We start from the raw sequence: 19133 nt of genomic DNA, 5'->3' as shown, positions 1-19133 counted from the left end.
AGGTCTGCCTAGCCTCTTTTTTGTCATAGATACATATATAACATCTATAAGGTATAAAGAAGCTAATTTTATGAACAGTTTTGGAAAATTATTTGTTCTCAGAGGATATGTTTAGACATTGAATTCTTGCTAGATATCCCAAGAATGTATGAAACATACTCTTGCAATTGGAGGACTATATCTCCCAGCATTACTGTAGTGTTCAAGAATCCTCATGGCAGAGTACTATGAATAAAAACAAATTTGAGAACCAGTAGTCAAGTTACATTATTAGTTTTTTCTAAATACAATGAAATATTTTTTAAGAATCTTTATGGGGGCATCTCAGTGCATTGAGAGCTAGGTCTAGAGACGGGAGGTCCTGGGTTCAAATTTGACCTCAGACACTTCCTAGCTGTGTGACCCTGGGCAAGTCACTTGACCCCCATTGCCTAGCCCTTACCACTCTTCTGCCTTGGAGCCAGTACACAGTATTGACTCAGACAGAAGGTAAGGATTAAAAAAAAATTTTTTTTTTTTAAAGAAAAGAATCATTGTACTGTAATACCCCTTCTGAGATATCCTTCCAGGATATGGGATCTTTTGTGGGTTGGGTCCCCAGAAGAGTAAGGACTCTCAAAGTTCTAGGAGTACCCTGTGGGTGCTCATAAACATTCAGTGTTGTGCTTCCCATTAGCATTTAGCTGTGGGGCAGCTAGTTCGCTCAGTGGATAGAGAACCAAGCTGGAATTAGGATGTTTGAGATTCAGACATATCCTAGCTGTGTGACAGTGGGCAAGTCACTTAACCCCAATTGTCTTGCCCTTACTGCTTTTATAAAAGCCTTTGAACCAATACTTTGTTCTGAGATAGAAGTAAGGGCTTAAAAAAAAACCTGGCCAGTCTACTTAATGACCTCTTAGCAGGAGCATGAATTCAAATGGTATAGCAAGAGCAGTAAATAAAAAAAATCCTTCTGTGGTCTGTACTGCACATGTGTCTGGGGAGAGAGGGCACAAACTTAAAAGTACAGCTAAGGCATTCTTGCAAGTAGCACTCTCACCTCTCCTAGTAACTTTGGGGCCTTCAAGACCTTTTGTCTCTTAAGAAAGTCCTCATGAAGTTCAATATTGGGTATTAGTCTTCCTATAGTAGAGTAGGTTTGCTTCCTGAAGGGCAGATGTAATCTCAAGTATTATTAACTTCAAGCTTGCCTGAAATCCTTGGTGCTCAGGAGCTCTTCTGCTGAAGAGCAGAATCCTTAAGCCTAGAATTGGCAGAAGCCTTCCCAGTTCCATTTGTGGCCTGTACTTGCCATGAGGCATGCCATGTTTCGGGCAGAAGAGTCAAAGATTTTTAGCCTTCAAACAGGTCTTCTGGTTCAAGACTAGATACCCTTACTGCTAGATCTCATCCTAACTTATAGTGATCAACTAATACGTTTCTTAAATCTTCATCTCAACATGCTAGATCATAATCAGACTTTAGTCTCCAAAAAGCCTTGGGTTCAGATTTCCCCAATTTTGTTTTGTTTCTTATTCTAAGATTATCTGTCTGCTTTAAATGAGTGGTTTGAGAAAAGATACTGGGATAAACTATACCTTAGAGATGAGTTTATTGCCTCCACTGCCTGTCTAGCCCCCCCCCTCTTTTTTTTTTTTTTAATTTGCAAATAAGCTTCTGAAAGCCTCACATTCTTAACTAGGGGTCTTTTACAAGGTTCAAATTCATCCACTTTTCCTGAATGGGATTCTTTTATCTCTGCAGTGTACCCTTTACCACCTATAAATTTGCCAAAGCCTTAAGAGGGAGGGGCACCTTGTAACAAATCTCAATTTTTTATGAACATTTCAGAATACTTCTCCAGATAGCCCTATCTTCTAACAAACTTCTCAGAATTATTGTGAGTGTAACATAATGAAAAAACTATTAACTGGTAAAAACTTTAGGGATTAGCCAGAACTGGAATAGATAATCTCTGGGGCACCTCCAAACTCTGAAATTCTCTAAGTGTTGGGCATTAAGTGAGGAGATTCAGGTCTGAATCCTCTATGAGACACTTTTTAACTATGTAACCATTTAACTCCTTAGAATCTCAGTTGACTAATTTGTCAAAAGGTGATAATACCATATCAGCCCGAATATAGCATGAATTTTTTCCCCCAATATGTACCTTTGAAAGTTGCTTTCACCCTATATTCAGGCACTTCCAGCTTTGAAACCATAAGTTGTGTAATAAGTTATATATTATGTGGCATGGCTATCTCCTGAGTCAGATGGGAAATGCCTATCAAATGCCTATTTGTTTTGATATTATGTCAAATGTCACTGTTAATACTGAACACGTCAGCCAAATCTACTACTGGAAATGAGAACACTAGAATGACCATGATGCTTATAGTCACAGCTGACAAGTGAAAACTGACTCCTTATGTAATTTTAAGGCATAAAACTTTACCTAAGGAAAAGTTACCTTCAGGCATCATCTTTTGTGTTCAGGACAAGGAATGGATGAATGAAAAACTTGTGTTAGGTTGGCTGAATGTGGTCTGGGTTAGGCAGCTGGGTATGTTAACTGTCAGAGAGAAATTCTCTTACTTCATGAGGTCAAGGGTCACCTGACTGAAAATGTGAAGGGAATTGCTGAAATGTGCAAGGTCCTAGTGTTATTCTGGGAGCAATGATGTCACAATTACAAGTGTTAGATGTAGTAATTAATAAGCTATTCAAAGATCATTTGAGGAAGTAACAAGTGGATGTTGGCTGGAAACCATTAATTTATTCTATCAGGAAAAAATAAACCATCCATCACTGTATTATTAGGGAACTGGATCAAAACTGCTTGGGAAAAAAATCTCCACCGAGTCCATTGTGTTTGGATTTTTAAAATATATAAATAATATTTTTATTTATATTTTTATTTATATATATAAATATATAAATATATTTATAATATAAAAAAATTTTTTTAATTTAAAAAAATCTAAAAAAATAGTGTGATGGTAGTGAAGACGGTGTTTTGTGGGAAGAAGAGGATGACAGCAATAACTGTTCTATGTTCCCTCTTCAGGAGATGAGGAAATAGAGGAGGAAGGAGAATGCGATTAAATATTGGACGGTAGTTTCTCACAAGTATCTATCAAAGTAATACATATTTCATAAAAGTGTTGGCATTAAAACTTCTTTAACTTGTTTTCAGGACCTTGAAAAAACTTCAGATATAAAGTGCCAACATTATTCGTGAGTTAAGAGAAAGTTGTAATTTAAAAGGAGAAAATAAAATAAATGTTTCCTCTTTCTGAGTTACCCTTCAAAATACTTGGGATTGCACTATATTCAGGGTTGTATTGTATTCAGACTAATACAGTAATACTTGCTTTCCTAAGTTACATAGGTAAGTCTTCTTATTTAATAAGAATTAAAGGATAAAATAGAAAGCATCTGGCATAAATTAAGACTATACTAATAGTTTTATCAACATCTTATACCATATATCATAGTAAATTCAAAATAGATACAACCTGAATATTACAGATTATAATATTTTTTTAAAATTAAGAGAAATCAGATACTTTTCACCTTTGCATCTATGGCTGAATTCTTTTTTTAATCTATACCTTCCACCTTAGAATTAACACTTGTATTGTTTCAAGGCATAAGAGCCTTGTAAGTAAGGCCTAGGTAATGGGGAGTCAAGTGACTTGTCCAAGGTCACGCAACTAGGTAGTGTTTGAACATAGAACCTCCTGTCTTTAGTCCTGCCTCTCAGACCTCTGAACCACTCAGCAGCCCCCAGGGGCTGGATTGTTAACCAAACAAGGGATTGAGGCAATTACAAAAGATAAGTAACTTTCATAAACAAAATAAACAAGCAGTTGACAGAAAAATATTTAAACTGCTGATAAAGTCTGATTGAAGATTGATAAGTAACAAATAAAGAAGAAAGTAATTCCCTAATGGATAAATATTCAAAAGCTAGGAAGTTTTCAAAACAATTGTAAACTTTTAACAAAAATATAAGTGCTGCAAATTACTAGTAATAAAATATAAACCAAAATGACTTGAGTTTTCACTTTCTAACCCCCAAATTGGCAAAGATGAGAAAAAATAGGAATAGCCAATGTTGGAAATATTTGGAAAAGACAAACATTAATGCAGTTATTTATTGGAGCTCTGAATTGATCAAACTTCTGGAAAGTAATATGGAATTATGCAAATAAAATATCCATATTCCTTGACCTAGAGATACTACTGCTAGACAGATACCTGTAAGGAGGTCACTGACAAGAACCCTTGTACACCAAAATGAATTATAGCATTATCAACAATGAAAAAATAATTTTGTACTGATTAGGTAATGCCCCCAATAAGATGCTGTATATGAAACATTTACTGTTATTTTTTTAAAAAGTGGATATGGTGTCTACTGAGAAGGATGTGAAGATTTATAGAACTGATATCGTAGGCAGAACCAGGGAAATGTACACAATTGCTACAAAAGTGAATGAATGCAATAACTGAACAATTGCAACCAGATACTATCAAATTATAATGAGCAAGCTTGTCCTGGCCCAAAGGAATAGATGTTAAATATTGCAAGAAATGTCATATGTATGATATGTTGGCTAGTTTTGCTCATCTGTTTTTACTTTTTTTTTTTAATAAGGACCAGATCTCTGGAAAAGAGGTATTAGGAAAAAGAAGTGATATAAAACCAAAAGGCCAAAAAATTTTTGTTTTCTAAAAGTAATAATACTAATACCACTTGCCTTACAGGAAAGTTCTTTTCATATTTTAAAATGCTTGTAAAATGTGAGTGATATTGGAAATTTGCTGTGATGGCTTTTTAAACATCTTACTTTCCTGATCAGTTCACTAAATTCTTATGCATCGATATATAGTATTTAGGTATTATAATTTTCCAAGTCTATTCATACTCTTCTAACTCTCCAACCACCCTATTCCCAGCCTCTTATTTCTCATAGTCAATACCTATACCAGAGACCAGGACTTCTGTGACTTTGCTGCAAAATGATTGGTAACTGCCACTTTGTCACACTTCATTTTTTTTTCCTTTTTTAATTTAGAGTGTTTTTCCATGGTTACATTATTCATGATTTTCACCTCCCCTATTTCCTCCCCACTCCCGAAGCTGACAAGTAGTTCCACTGGGTTGTCCATGTATCGTTGTTCAAAACCTATTTCCATGTTATTCATATTTGCAGTAGAGCAATCCTTCAACATCAAAATCCTAATCATATTCCTATCACACTACATGATCCATCACATTTTTCTTCTGCATTTCTGTTCCCATAGTTCTTTCTCATAAGTTCCTCTGGATTGTCCTGGGTCATTGTATTGCAGCTAGTAGAAAAGTCTATTACATTCAATTGTGCCACAGTGTGTCAGACTCTGTATACATTATCACACTTTCAATAAAACCCAACCATTCTTTACTCTGTATTTTCCTGCTATGTCTTCTACAACCTAGCTCACAGATATGGAAACATGAACAATGAGCAAGTCATTTCTGCCATTTTTCTTAAATGGGGTAGGTTGCTCTCAATGTCCTGGCAACTTGCTTAACCAAAGTGCCCCTACATACCCACTACTACTCTACGTGTGCTGTTTCCCCCATTAGAATGTAAGATCCTTGAGGGATGGAGGGATGGACTGTAGATTTTTACATATTTCTGCATCCCCAGTTCTTAACACAGTGCTTAGTAAGCAATTAATGTTTTTTTCATTCATGCACATTGCTGTCATTTTTATCTTTACAGTATTCCTTCAGGGCAAGTAGAGCTATTTGGTCTTTACCTCTATTCTGCAGGTAGACAGATTGAAACCAAAAGTTTGATTTCCTAAGAGCATTACAAAAAGTTAATAACAGAGCCCTAGGTTTTGTTCAGTTCCATTTAGCAAACATTTAAGTGCCTACCATGTGCAAAAACTCTTGAGCAGGCACTTGGGGAGTTTAAAAAATGCATGTAAAGAAATTAAACAAGCATTTATAAAAGCCTGCCATGTGCTATTCATAAAACAAGATCCCTGTGTCTTTGTTTTTTAACAATAAAATTTTTCAGTTGTATGTCAGACTTTTCTCACAGTGCAAAAGTAAAGCCTGTTTGAAAAGTTCCAATATATGTCACTCAAATACAAATGGTCAAAGAACAATCCAAGTGTTTCTGCATCTTTTCTGCCTATTTAAAGTTTATAATCCTCTGCCTCATGGAATTTATAGGATAATAGAGGATGTAAGGGTTAAAATTAAGGGTTTGACTAAAATATATGATTCAAAAGTATTCTTGCTCAAAGGTGAAGTGACCTTTAATAGCTTTTATTTACAAAAAAGGTGGAAAGAGTGAAAGCAAGAGAAATACAAAAGAGTAGAGAAGACATTAACCTATCTAACTAAGTATTGTTCCAGTGATTGGCTTAGCCAGGACTTATTAACCTTCAAGGGAATTAAACTCTCTAGAAGACAGAAAGAGAAAGCTCACCCAAGTTCCCTCCAAGAGGCAGGTCAAGACAATGACTGGAACTGAAGGTGATTCCTAAGGCCAACTATTTCCCTTGAACTGACCTTCCTTAAGCTGACTTCCTTCTTGAAGTCCAACTCCTTCTTGAAGCTCATTTCCCTCTCAGAATTGACTTCTTTCCTCAGAAATTCAGTGCCTTTTTATTGAGGCTTCTTTTCTCCTCTCCTCTTCACAGGGGCCAATCACAGCTTCCAAATTGTCTAGCACTGCCCTGGGGTTCACAGTTTCCTGATTGCTCTCTTCTGAGGGTGTGAACTCTTACAAGTTTCTGACTAATTGAGCTTTAAAAAAGGGTGGAGCTCTTCCAAATATCTTGCTGGCTTCTCACCTAGCACTAAGTAGGGTGTGAATTCACTAAGTGGTTTGTGAGCTCCTCTACCTAGTTCAATCTTGGGTTGATTCAATCAAAAGGTAGACAAAGGAGAGTTAATCCTGTCTTCACAATCTAGTGAGGTATTTAAGTTAGTGTTAACTCAGGAAAAACAATAGAATAAAGAATTCTTTTTCACCAGGATAAGACATAAATATAAGTTATGCATAAACACATGTATATTAAGAAGTACAAAACAGATAGGGGATCTTTGCATTTCCTTTCTGCTCACAGGTGCTTTGCTCTCTAGCACTTCACTTATAATGTATTGATTCATAGATTGTTGGAGTTGGAAGGGAACTCTGAGGTCCAGTCCAAACCTCTCATTTTGTAAAGGATACACAACCCAAAAGGATCTGATTTTCTCTCAGTTGCACAGCTAAGTTAGTGCTAGAGGACTTGTCCTGGTTTCTTGATCTTTGGGTTTTCGTGCATAATCTGTTAGTATCTGAGGCATGCTAACTTCTCAATTAATTTGCATCCAACCACTTCTTGCCTGTCCTTTCTTCAGGGTAAACATCCCCATCTTCTTTAATCTTTATTTAAAATGAGGAGTGAGGATTCTAGTGCTGAGTACAAAAATTCTTTTGAAAATCCCTCCATCCTTTTTCTGCTGGAGCAGAGAACTAGAAACAAAGCAAGAAGCCCATTAGTGATATATGGGTAGACTGTGATAAAGAAGTGGAATGGAATGTCACTGGATGATAAGATACAAACAAGAACAGTAGTGTAGAAAGATAATAGCATTCAAAGAGAATAGCTCCAGAAAAAAACTATGTAGATGACCACAATACCTTAAATAAAAAGAACCAAAAGCCCCCAGAAAGCCAAATGCTATGTAATTACAGTAATTATAATCAAAGTTTGACTCCTGAAAGGAGTTTCCTCTCCCCTCCCAGAGAGGTATGGTATGCTGTCAGACTAGGCTGATAGGGTTTTTTCCCCTAAACTGCTTTTTCTTTTGTTTTCCATTTCAAAGAATCCAACTAGAGAAAGGGATTAGAGGGGGGAGGGGAGGAAAGACAATTTGGAAATGAAGGTGATATTAAAAATAAAAGATAGCAATATATTTTTAAGCATTACTTCCCTTACCCTGAATCAGGTTGATCACATTATTTCTTAGCTACAAACCTTTTATTTACTTTCTAGGTGTATCTCTAGGCAATTCTGGAAAACCATCCTTGATTCCCCTGTACAACTCCTGTTTAGTTTAATGCATTGGACACATGCTACATGTATATTTCTGTATCATTGTGGGGGAGAAGGGAATCAGGATGACATAGTTCTTACCCTCTAGAAATGTACAACATGGAGATGTAATGGAGTGTTTGGGGGAGTGTTACTTCATCAGTATGAGTATGAATTTTTGTTACAGAAACTTGTACCAGTTTAGATGGGAACTTTATCTATAACCAAGTTTGAGAGAGTTGCCTAGGATATCAAGAGATTTAAGTGACTTATTCAGGGTCAGGTAACTAGTGCATGTTAGGAACAGGATTCCATGGGCCACATTCTATACATTACATCAAAGTTACCTGTATAATAGTAAAAACAATAATAAGCCGCTTATAATAAGGTAACTCAAAAGTGTAGGACAAGTACATCATCAGAAAGGGAATCTCCTATTTAAATGATAAGAAACTGACATACTATCTCTCCTGTCACTAATACCTTTATGGTTTCTAACCCCATCCTTTGATCTCAATAGGACTTCCAAATCTAGCCAACCTATTTAAATAAGCTGTGACACAAATATATGTAATTAGTACCACTATATACCAGAGTTCCCCATCATGAAGATTATACTAGTTTTTCCCTGAAAGACAACAAAGCTAGAAGGAGCAATACTTATAAATTTAAAAAGCTCTCCCTGAAACTTGATTGGCCTGGGGAGCTAAAGGTAACATTTCCTTCTTGCAGCTTCCTGGTGGTTCGTGGTCATGTTGAAATATTGACATATCATGGCTTCCTGGTTAAGGGCATTCCTATCTAGCACATAGTGAATAATCACATTGTTTAGTGGATTGAATTGTATGGAGACAGTTCTCAGTTGGAACAGAGAGCAGATTACTCCTGATCAATGGGTATTAGAAGAGCCTACTAGGGAGGGTGGAGAGCACCAGGTCAAAATTCCTTTTGTGAACCAGCCTGTAAAAGTAGAACTGCCAATATAAAACAACTATGAGTCAATTAGCCTATATCAGCAATCAGCAAATAAAGACATGCTCTCAATTCTTAAGAACTTTAATGAAAGCAATGAATGGATGAAGTGACAGCACAATTTAAAAAGGTCAATGCTTATGGAACACAGGCCACAAACAGAAACTGAGAAGCTTTGGAAGTATTGCCTCCAACCCAAAGGTTTCATTTCATTGCTCAGAGCCAACCACAAGACATGAAATTGAGAATAGGAGTAAGGGAATTTTGGAAACCAGTGGTTAGAAATTCTAAATTTTTATCTTCTTATTTCTCCCTAGAAGGTAATTTCCACTGAGGCATAGATAGAGCAAGACAGGGTCCTTATGACCAAAGAAAGTTCAAACATCAACCTGAGAAGTCAGGATAGCAGTTTCAAGATTGAGTGGAAGAGTGTGTGGGGTATGATTTTTCAACATTGGAAGTGACTTGGGCAAAGTAGATCTTCCAGGTCTTGCTTTTGCAGAGCCAATAGAATCAGTCTGCATGGAGGCCTTCGTGTTTGGCTCTTCAAGTGGCTGAGGTAGGAAATTTACACATACCTGATTCCAAAAAGTAAGTTCCCATTGGCATCTCCAGCAGATTTGCAAGAGAAGGGGTTGATATTCTAAATGAAATAGATTTGCTATATTAGATCTATATGTCCTACTCCCTGGGCAGAACCCCAGCCAAATGGCTTCAGGTTTTAGCTATAGGCCTTACTGCTCACACATTCAGGTACCTGTTGATTAATTAGTGAAATTTAAGCATGAAATCGGGACAACCGGACCTCGGCAAATATATTGGCAGTATAAACACCTTCCTAGGTAGATGGGCAAAGGGAGCTTTGAGTGTGGCTTCTATATGGTACAATTGATAAAACAGTAGATTTCCAGTCTATGGGAATTCCATGACCACTAAATCTGGTACCCTGGAACTAAGACCCTTCAACCCCACTCAAGACTAGGGCATCACCTATTGCCCCTGTCCCATTTTGGTCAAACTCAGGAGTTGGGGGGGGGGGGGGGAGTCTGTAGAGAGAAGGGATATCGTGAGGTTGAAGGTCAGTCAATCACTATCTAGAACTGTCTATTACAATTTTGCTTTTGCAAGATGGATAGGGCACAGGTGGCTTCTCACTAAATGGAATAGTACATTCAAAATTGATCTTTCTAGGTCCCTCAGATGTTAAAGCCCTTCACAAAGCCCTGGTGACTCCCAACAGATCTAGGCTCCCAGCCCCAGGTCCTAGAACTTTAATCTCCTTTGTTAGCCCAATGGCCCCCCACCCTAACTCCCCAGGAATGCAGCCTTGTAAAACAGGGTATGCCCTAGGGCCCTGTTAGTGACCCTATGGCAAGCCTGTCCGAGGGGACTGCACCTTTCCTGCTCTCCACAGGCACCTGAGGTCATTCTGCCCCTCTGCCAAGCAGCCCAATGGAGCACTTTCTCCTTCCCTTGTCTAGGGTAAGGAGATAGCTCTAAAAGGTTCACCATCACTACCCTCAGGAATGGGGGTCCTGGCAAGCCTTAACAGACTGAAAAAATGGAACCAAAAAGTTCTTCCTCTACACTGATACCTTGTGGGGTCTGTCAACCTGGCCATGTGGTCTGGGACTGGGAAAGAACTAGAGGTCCCAATTGAAAGTTTAAACCTTTGGAGCCAGAACTAATGGAGGAATTTTGCCAATGCCTCCCTTATAGTTGTTTGTGGGGTGTGTCCACTTCATCAAAGACATAATATGCTCTTCTAAACTAAGCAGCCAAGTTGGAACTATCACTAAAACAATAGAGAAGCTGGAGAATGGGTCCATTGCCAATCCAGCCATGGGAACTATAGTGCCATATTGGACTGGACAAAGAACTCTAGAATCCCCCTAATTAAGAACAAAGCACCTATTACTGTCTAACTGGGCTCCTTGTGCCAGCTGGATTAAAGCGACAAAGTTTCACTTTCCAAACATACTGGTAAAGATGACAAAACAGGAAAATGGCAAATGTTACTGGGGTTTCAGGAAAATAGGCATATTAATGTCATTGTTAAAGTTGTGGACTGCTCCAGCCATTTTCCAAAAGCAATTTGGGACTATACTCCCCATTCTCCCCTTGAAAAAAGTTATTAAACTGTGCAGACCCTTTGACCCTGTCATACCACTACTAGAAATATACCCCAAAGAAATTAAAGAGGTACAAAAATGTAGTTCCTTTTTTGGTGGTGTCAAAGAAGTGGAAACTAAGGGAATACCCATCAAGGTGGAAAATGGCTGAACAAATAATGACATACAAATGCAATAAAATGCTATTTTGCTGTAAGAAAGGTCAAAGGAGATGACTTCAGAGAAACCTGGGAACACTTGTATGAACTGATGCAAAACTAAAAACAATGTATGCAATAATATTATAAAAACAACACAGGGAGACTTAAGAACTGATCTATGCAATGACCAATCGTGAATCTAGAAGACCTATGATGAAGTAGGCCCCTCACCTCTTAGCAGGTAGGTGTTGGACTCTCATTTTGGATATAGGCTTTTAAAATTATATTTATATGGCCAAGGCAGGAATTTATGTTGTTTAACCATGTATATTTATTATAATGGTTTGGTTTGGTTTTTTCCTTTTTTTAATAGTGAGTAGAAAAAAGCATATATTTCATTTGTTTTTATTAATAAGCTGACAAAAATCATATTTGTTTGAATAATATGGAAATAGGTATCAAGAGATAACACATGTATAACCCAATGGAATTGCTTGTCAGCTCCAGGAGGGGAAAGGGAAAAGGAAAAGGAAAGAAAATAAATCATGTAACCATGGAAAACTATTTTTAAATAAAAATAATTTTTAAATCTTATTTGTTATCTTTCTTACTAAGCCCTCTCCATTCTACCACATATATATGCACACATATGCATTATTTGTATATATTTGTTTACATATTGCATAAACAGCATTAGCTTGTGAGATTCTTGAGAGCAAGGATTGTCTTTTCCTTCCTTCTATATCCCCAGTGCTTAGCACAGAACCTGGCACTGCTTATTGGTTGATTTTTATTCATTGAAAAATATTAGATTTTTTCAATGCAATATTCAGTTGGAGCATCCACTTAACCCACGCAATCCTTAACCTGTTCATGACTGATAAACTGACTCTTTTTACCCTATTGCAACACAAGAGATGTTTACGCCTGCTAGTCATCAGCTGCATCATTATGCTCCTGCCTTATATCAAGTTCCAGAAGACATATCTATCATGAATCAATACCAACCTAGAAAGGACAATAGTTTTATGGGCCAGTGGATTCTTGGATTCAATGTCCAAGAAGGCTTACCCAATTAGAATGTACATAGTTATTGCTGACCCTCTCTGGCCCTTCCTTATTCCTTCTGTGGTGTAGAGTTGCTTGGGCCTTAAGGACCTTGACTTCTCAGAGGGCACCATGCATCCTTAAATAATAAATTGTCATCAATTGGCAAGCTTCCTTTTCTCTGATATGATTCGAACAACTTCCCGGAAAAGGCTTGGGGGACCAATGGGTGGTTATTGTTGGGAGATGCCTTGTTTTCTAACAGCATAGGGAAGGTAAAACTTATAGAAATATGGCAAAATATATATCCCTAAAATATAAGAGATCCCCTTGTTGATGCAGGAGTCATCCTGAGTCCCTGAATGAAGGTGAAAATCCTAATTTAGCTCTCAAGCAAGAAGAGGCCAGCCCCTCCATAGAGGCCTCTAAAGGAGCAATTCTTCTTGCAAGACTTTTTAGACACCACCACCCCACCCCTGCCCCTGTTTTTATCCCCAGTATCACTTATATAGTGCTCCTCATATCTAAAAGATTAGGATTGTCAAGTAAAAGCCCTAAAGATTTAAATAATAGGTCCACTGAAAGAGATTTGGAACCTTACTGTAAAGATTAAAATTTAGGGGAGATGGGGAGACTGAGGCAGGTAGAAATTAGTTTCTCTCTGCAAGGAGTATTATATTTTTTAGAGGTTTATTAAAGGTTAAAGATTAAGAATATACAAGTAAGAAACATGTGCCTAGACCAGAGGCCTAGACAAAATAACCTCACATCATGGAAGAGACGCCTCTGCTCCAAAATGGAAGTCCCAAAAGCCCCTCAAAAGCCTTTTCCTCAGTTAAAATCCCTTCTCGATCTCGGCCCAGGTGAGATTACAAAGCATTCTGGGGAAGTGGAGCAAAGGCTCATGGGGATTGTAGTCCTGTATTCGAGTCTATTTTTCACATTCCCCCGTGTGATCATTTGCAAAAAAATTAATTTTTTTCCAAAGGATCATGAAAACAAAATCAACTTAAAAGATTACAATAGTGTGAGGATAAGAGAAAAAAGAATAAAACCAATAATTTCTGAACACATTGACAAAAAGCCGTTAGGGGGCAGTCCCCTTTGGCATAAAAGTATACATACAAATAAATGTTCAATCAACCACACCCAAAGTTCAATTTTGTGCAACTTGTGGTCTGGAGGCTTCTTCATGGTGGCTTCTCCAACAGTTCAGTTCTGGATTCAGAGAGGTAGCATCTTCTTTACCTAAAATTCTTCTCAAAAGGAATTTAAACTTTGCAATTTAAATAATGATATTTTTTTTACATTCCCCCGTGTTGTGGGTGATTGAAAGATTCAGAATCAGTTAGGGATGCATGGCTGAGGTATGAGGTATATGAATCAATTGGCAAGAGATATTAAAAAGACATCAGAAAATCCAAAAGAAAAGAAAAATTTCTAGATGAAAATATAGACTATCAAAGTCTTATGTGTAAAAATTCCAAGTAGAAGAAAAATAAATCTATAACAGGTCCTTCAATCAGGGCCCAATCAAAATGATCTAAGTAATGGTGCATTTACCCAGTCATTGCCAGGACTACAGAAAGGTACCACACTATGAGAGGCAGAAAAGGGGACCAGATTATAGAAGCCAAGTAGGAGCCAAGGTTTTGGGGATACTCATCTTTGAGTATCTTCAGAGTGAGTGTAGATACAAGGAAAGCCTATGTCTTAACACATGTTAAACATAGTAACCTTGAGTCTTCACACTAGGTTCAAGACCTTTGTATTGGCTTAGAAGTGCATCAATTCATCCTAGATTGGCCTTTCTTTGGCCCTATGAAATGGCTCTTGTGTGTAGCTCTTGTCCTGGAATCAGACAAAATCATTAAGCAAAGTCCCATAATTTATTTAAATAATTAGTGGAATCATTTTCATAGTCACAAGCTTTTTAGGGCATGTATTAGCAAATGTATCTTAAACTTAAAAATCAAAAGGTTAAAGAAAATCTTAATACTGGTGACATGTGCTTCAAATATAAAAAGGAGAGAAAAAATAATTAAAAAACTGAAAAAGTATATTGCACATGCAAGAAAAATATAATAATAAAAGAGCTTTAAAAATTCAAAAATATAGCTTATAATCATTGACACTCTGTGTCAGCTAAGAAAATATAAAATGCAAGGCTTTCTCACCAAAAATGAGATCCATTTCCTCTTTGTATCTGGCCATGATCACTGTGAGTAGAAGGCAAATGAATTGAACAAGGTTAACAATTTTTTTTCATCCTTAAAAATACAGTAGTACAAATATGTAGGTATCAATATCCCCAAAATTCTCAATAGCCCAATTAATTACAATAGCAAACAAACACACTTTCATATTTCACATAAGTTGCTATATGACATTTTTAAAACCTATGAATTGCTGGACATTTGTCACAATTTTTACAAATGTAGCAATCTTTCAACCTTGGTAATAAACATATATATTTTTTTAAACAAAGTAAAACTCATCTAGGGTTAAGAACATAATCAAGAAATCTAGATATCATTCTGGTGCAAATAAAGTAGTGAGCTGAAGAGTATAAATAAAGGGGTGCTCCTTTTGGAGGCTTTTTAAGGGTACAAATGCCCTGAAATTAACTGCCCAACTTCCATTCACATGTGGGAAGGTTGGGGTTTATAAAATACATTTCACTTCAGCTACTAGAATGGGCCTTACCTCGTGGTAGGGGCAGGCAAAAATAACCAGACTGTTAAAAAAAATTCCAAAAATCATATTTAAAAAACCCTTAAAATCAAATCATTTGAGGTATTTAGCACATTAAATTTTCCAAAGGTTGTTAATACAATTATAACCAGTTCTGAAGTCCATCTATCCTCAGCAAAATAGAAAAAAGCTGTTTTTTCATATATGGGCTTATTCACAACACTATTTGTTCAACACAGTTATAGGGGGAAAACAACAGAATTTCAAAACTCAGTACATTCAAAATAAATCCAATCAACCTTCAGTTCACAGAATAATATTCAATCCAGTAATATATGAACTTAAAATCACAAAGTTAAACCTTAAACAAAAAATGCAATAGAATACAGAGATGTTTATAAACCATTGGAGTCTGAAATGCCTTAGAATGTAGCCTTTAGTCTCTTCAAAGTTCCTTGGGGTTTTTTTGTTTGTTTGTTTGTTTTTAATTATCCATTTAAATGTCTATTGTCCGAAGGTAGAGTAGTAAAGGCTAGGCTAAGGGGTTCAAGGGATCCTTCCAGGGCCCCATACCAGATTTTAACTAGAGACCTCCCGTCTCTGGGCCTGGCTTCCAGTTCGCTAGGCCACCCATTTTCCTCCCCAAAGTTAAAGTTGAATCTTTGGGCTGAGTCTGCTCCCAGATAGGCAGGCAAAATCAATAAAATTGCCAGAAGAGTCAAAAATCCTTTTAAACAGCCCATTGCTATTAAGTTTCTGTTTGAAAAGTCTGTTTCTTCTCTCTAGTCTTTTCTGTCTTTCCCCTCTCTGATACCCCTGCGGCCAATACCCCCAGCCACGTGGAGGCTTAGCCTAAGGGAAAATTGCCCGGTCTCCTTTCCCTCTCTTCTCTCCCCTCCACCCACGTGGCCAATACTGTTACCAGCTGGTCGCATGAGTCCTCAGCGATCTGCTCCAAGGATCTGGGTGATGAGCCGGCTGGGGCCACGCTCATGGGTCTGGGGCGCAGAAATAGGCAGGCAGCGGGCCGGTGAGAGGCCAGGAGCTGGAGCGGCTGCGGGGGTGGGCAAGGCTGGGACCAGGTACCAGGTGAGGACGATCAGGGCTGCAGGCTGAGGCAGGAAGCGGCGGGGCAGGTCCGGAGCCTGTAGCAGCTTTGTGAGGGTAGAAAACCTTGGCCAGAGAGATATGGCTCAAAAAAAAAAATTTTTTTTTCTAGGTACTAGATATTAAAACTGAATTTAAGATCAGAAAAGAAATCAGAAGACTGAAAGTTCTTTTTTCCATTAGGTCGCCAACTGTAAAGATTAAAATTTAGGGGAGATGGGGAGACTGAGGCAGGTAGAAATTAGTTTCTCTCTGCAAGGAGTATTATATTTTTTAGAGGTTTATTAAAGGTTAAAGATTAAGAATATACAAGTAAGAAACATGTGCCTAGGCCAGAGGCCTAGACAAAATAACCTCACATCATGGAAGAGACGCCTCTGCTCCAAAACGGAAGTCCCAAAAGCCCCTCAAAAGCCTTTTCCTCAGTTAAAATTCCTTCTCGATCTCGGCCCAGGTGAGATTACAAGGCATTCTGGGGAAGTGGAGCAAAGGCTCATGGGGATTGTAGTCCTGTATTCGAGTCTATTTTTCACATTACCACTGAGGGATGGTATGTGATAAGACTACTATCTACCAGGGTCAACAACATGAATTAGGCTGGTTTTTTTTTTTCCTTGAAAGGCAACAAAGCTTCCCTGGATTTGATTGGCCCAAGGGGCTCAAGTTCAAGTTGTGCCTCTCTTGATGCCACTTTCCTGATGTCCTTTGTCTAGATTGGTGTGTCTTCCTGGTCATCTAAGGGCATAAAAAGGCCTGTCTATCTGGAACTGGGATCCTTGAGATTTGGTGGATATACCAAAGCCATGTGAACCACTATATCTTGCTCTGAAAAACATTTCCATATGAAAGGAACAGCTCCTTTAGTTAAGTGGTAGAACACTCATCTCAAACAACACCTAAAATGCTCTAGTTCTGATGTTTCCTCTGTGCCCAACCTCAGTTCCACATTTAATCAATTCACATCTACATTGCCTTATGTTCTCAAATCCTTTTCCCCCAACTTCTACCCAAGTCTCAAATGCTGCAGAATAGAACTAGAGTAAATTCATGCAGATGAGCCGTCTAGGTTCACTACACATTTGTTACAATTTGTCCATTGCCTCAGTACAACTATTTGAGATCAGAGTTTTACAATTAGAAGGGGAGTTCCTTATAGACCATCTGATCCAACCCTTTCATTTTACAGATGGGTAGAGAAATACAGTGACTTATCCAGTTACCCAGGTAGTAGCAGAGTCAGGACTCAAATTTGGACCATCTGACTCTAAATATAGTGCGTTTTTCCCACCTAACATCCTCTAACCCACTATCCCCAAAAGCTATTGCCAACATTCTCTTCTCTACCCAATTTTCCCACATTATCTTCTTTCCTTTTCATTTTCTCTCCACTGGGAACCCTTTTTCCCATCTAAGGTCTCTATATCTATGATCTTAGGTCACTACTTGACATACTCTATTTGGTTCTCTACCTTCTTTAGGGTCACCTTCTGTCTTAGAATCACTACTATGTATTGGTTCCAAGGCAAAAGAGTGGGCTAGGCAGTGAAGGTTAATTAACTTGCCCAGGGTCACACAACTTGAACATATCTGAGGTCAAATTTGAACCCAGGACCTCCAATCTCTAGACCTGGCTCTCAATCTACTGACCCAGCTGCCCCCTAGGGTCAACTATCAACTCTTGCAAATTGACCCCAACTTTCATTTCCAACCTTATTATACATTATTTTCCCTTCCTCTAACTCTACAGTCCTGTCTTCCTGGTAAATCGCCTATCACCTTTTCACTGTATGTCCCCCATTCTTAGAAGGCACCCCTAACCCTCCGTCTCATCTCTGTTTCTTGGATTCCCTTGTTTCCTTGAACTCAATTCAAGTGACATTTCTTTATAAAATATTAATTCGTAACACACACACACATCAAAAGGCTACCACTTCAAATGCTTTTACTTTGTAAAAGATGTCCCAAAAGTTGTTAAGCTTACAACTACACCCAGTCTTATGGGACATCTGTATTTATTTTGAATATTTCTTCTCATCACATATGAAAGTTTTCTGCCCTGCTAAAATCCTGTAAGATCTCTGAAACCAGGGACTTTCATTTTTGTCTTTGTATCCACAGTACCAAGGACAATATCTAGCACTAATATGTTCTTAATAAAAAGTTTTGTAATTGATTTAATAATTCAATTGTGTCTGATTTTTCTCTTTCAACACTTAGAAGTTAGAAGTTGTATTTTACAATAGCAGGAGAGCAAAGTGAAAATCTCTCTCTCTCTCTCTCTCTCTCTCTCTCTCTCTCTCTCTCTCTCTCTCTCTCTCTCTCTCTCTCTCTCTCTCTCTCTCTCTCTCTCTCTCTCTCTCCTCCGTCCTTTTTTCCCTCCCTCCCTTCCTCCCCCTTAAATGTTCAAAAATTCAAGGTTATGTAGAGTGATGATGACATCCAGTGGTCATCAAAATAATTACATGTCTGAGAAAGGCAGTTTTTTTCCTGTTGGTACCATGCTTTTATAATCCTTACAATTCCTGGAATTTTATCATTTAGTAGTACTTGCAAATAATACCTCTGTAATTTTTATCCCCACACTTGGTATCAGGAAAAACTCTGCCACTGACAAGTTATGTGACTTGATAGTATAGTCCTGTACTAGATGCTTGCTGTGAGGACAGAAAGATGAATAAGACATAGTCCTTGCCTTCAGTAAATTTATAATCTAGACCCAAAGATGTGTAAGGATATAGATAGTTCGATAATATGCAACAGTAGTGGTATGTGCCATGTGCTGTACAAAGAAAAAAGGTGTAAGGTCATCAAAGTGTCCATCAGTTTAGTTATTATGCCTCACATAAATTATCTTAATACAATCTTTTTTAACCCTTACCTTCTGTCTTAGAATTAATCAATATTAAGTATCAATTCTAAGGCAGAAGAGGACTAAAGGCTAGGCAACTGAGATTCAGTGATTTGC

Source organism: Monodelphis domestica, chromosome 7 (assembly GCF_027887165.1).
Source record: "Monodelphis domestica isolate mMonDom1 chromosome 7, mMonDom1.pri, whole genome shotgun sequence".
Classification (NCBI taxonomy): domain Eukaryota; kingdom Metazoa; phylum Chordata; class Mammalia; order Didelphimorphia; family Didelphidae; genus Monodelphis; species Monodelphis domestica.
This window is presented reverse-complemented; position numbering follows the sequence as displayed.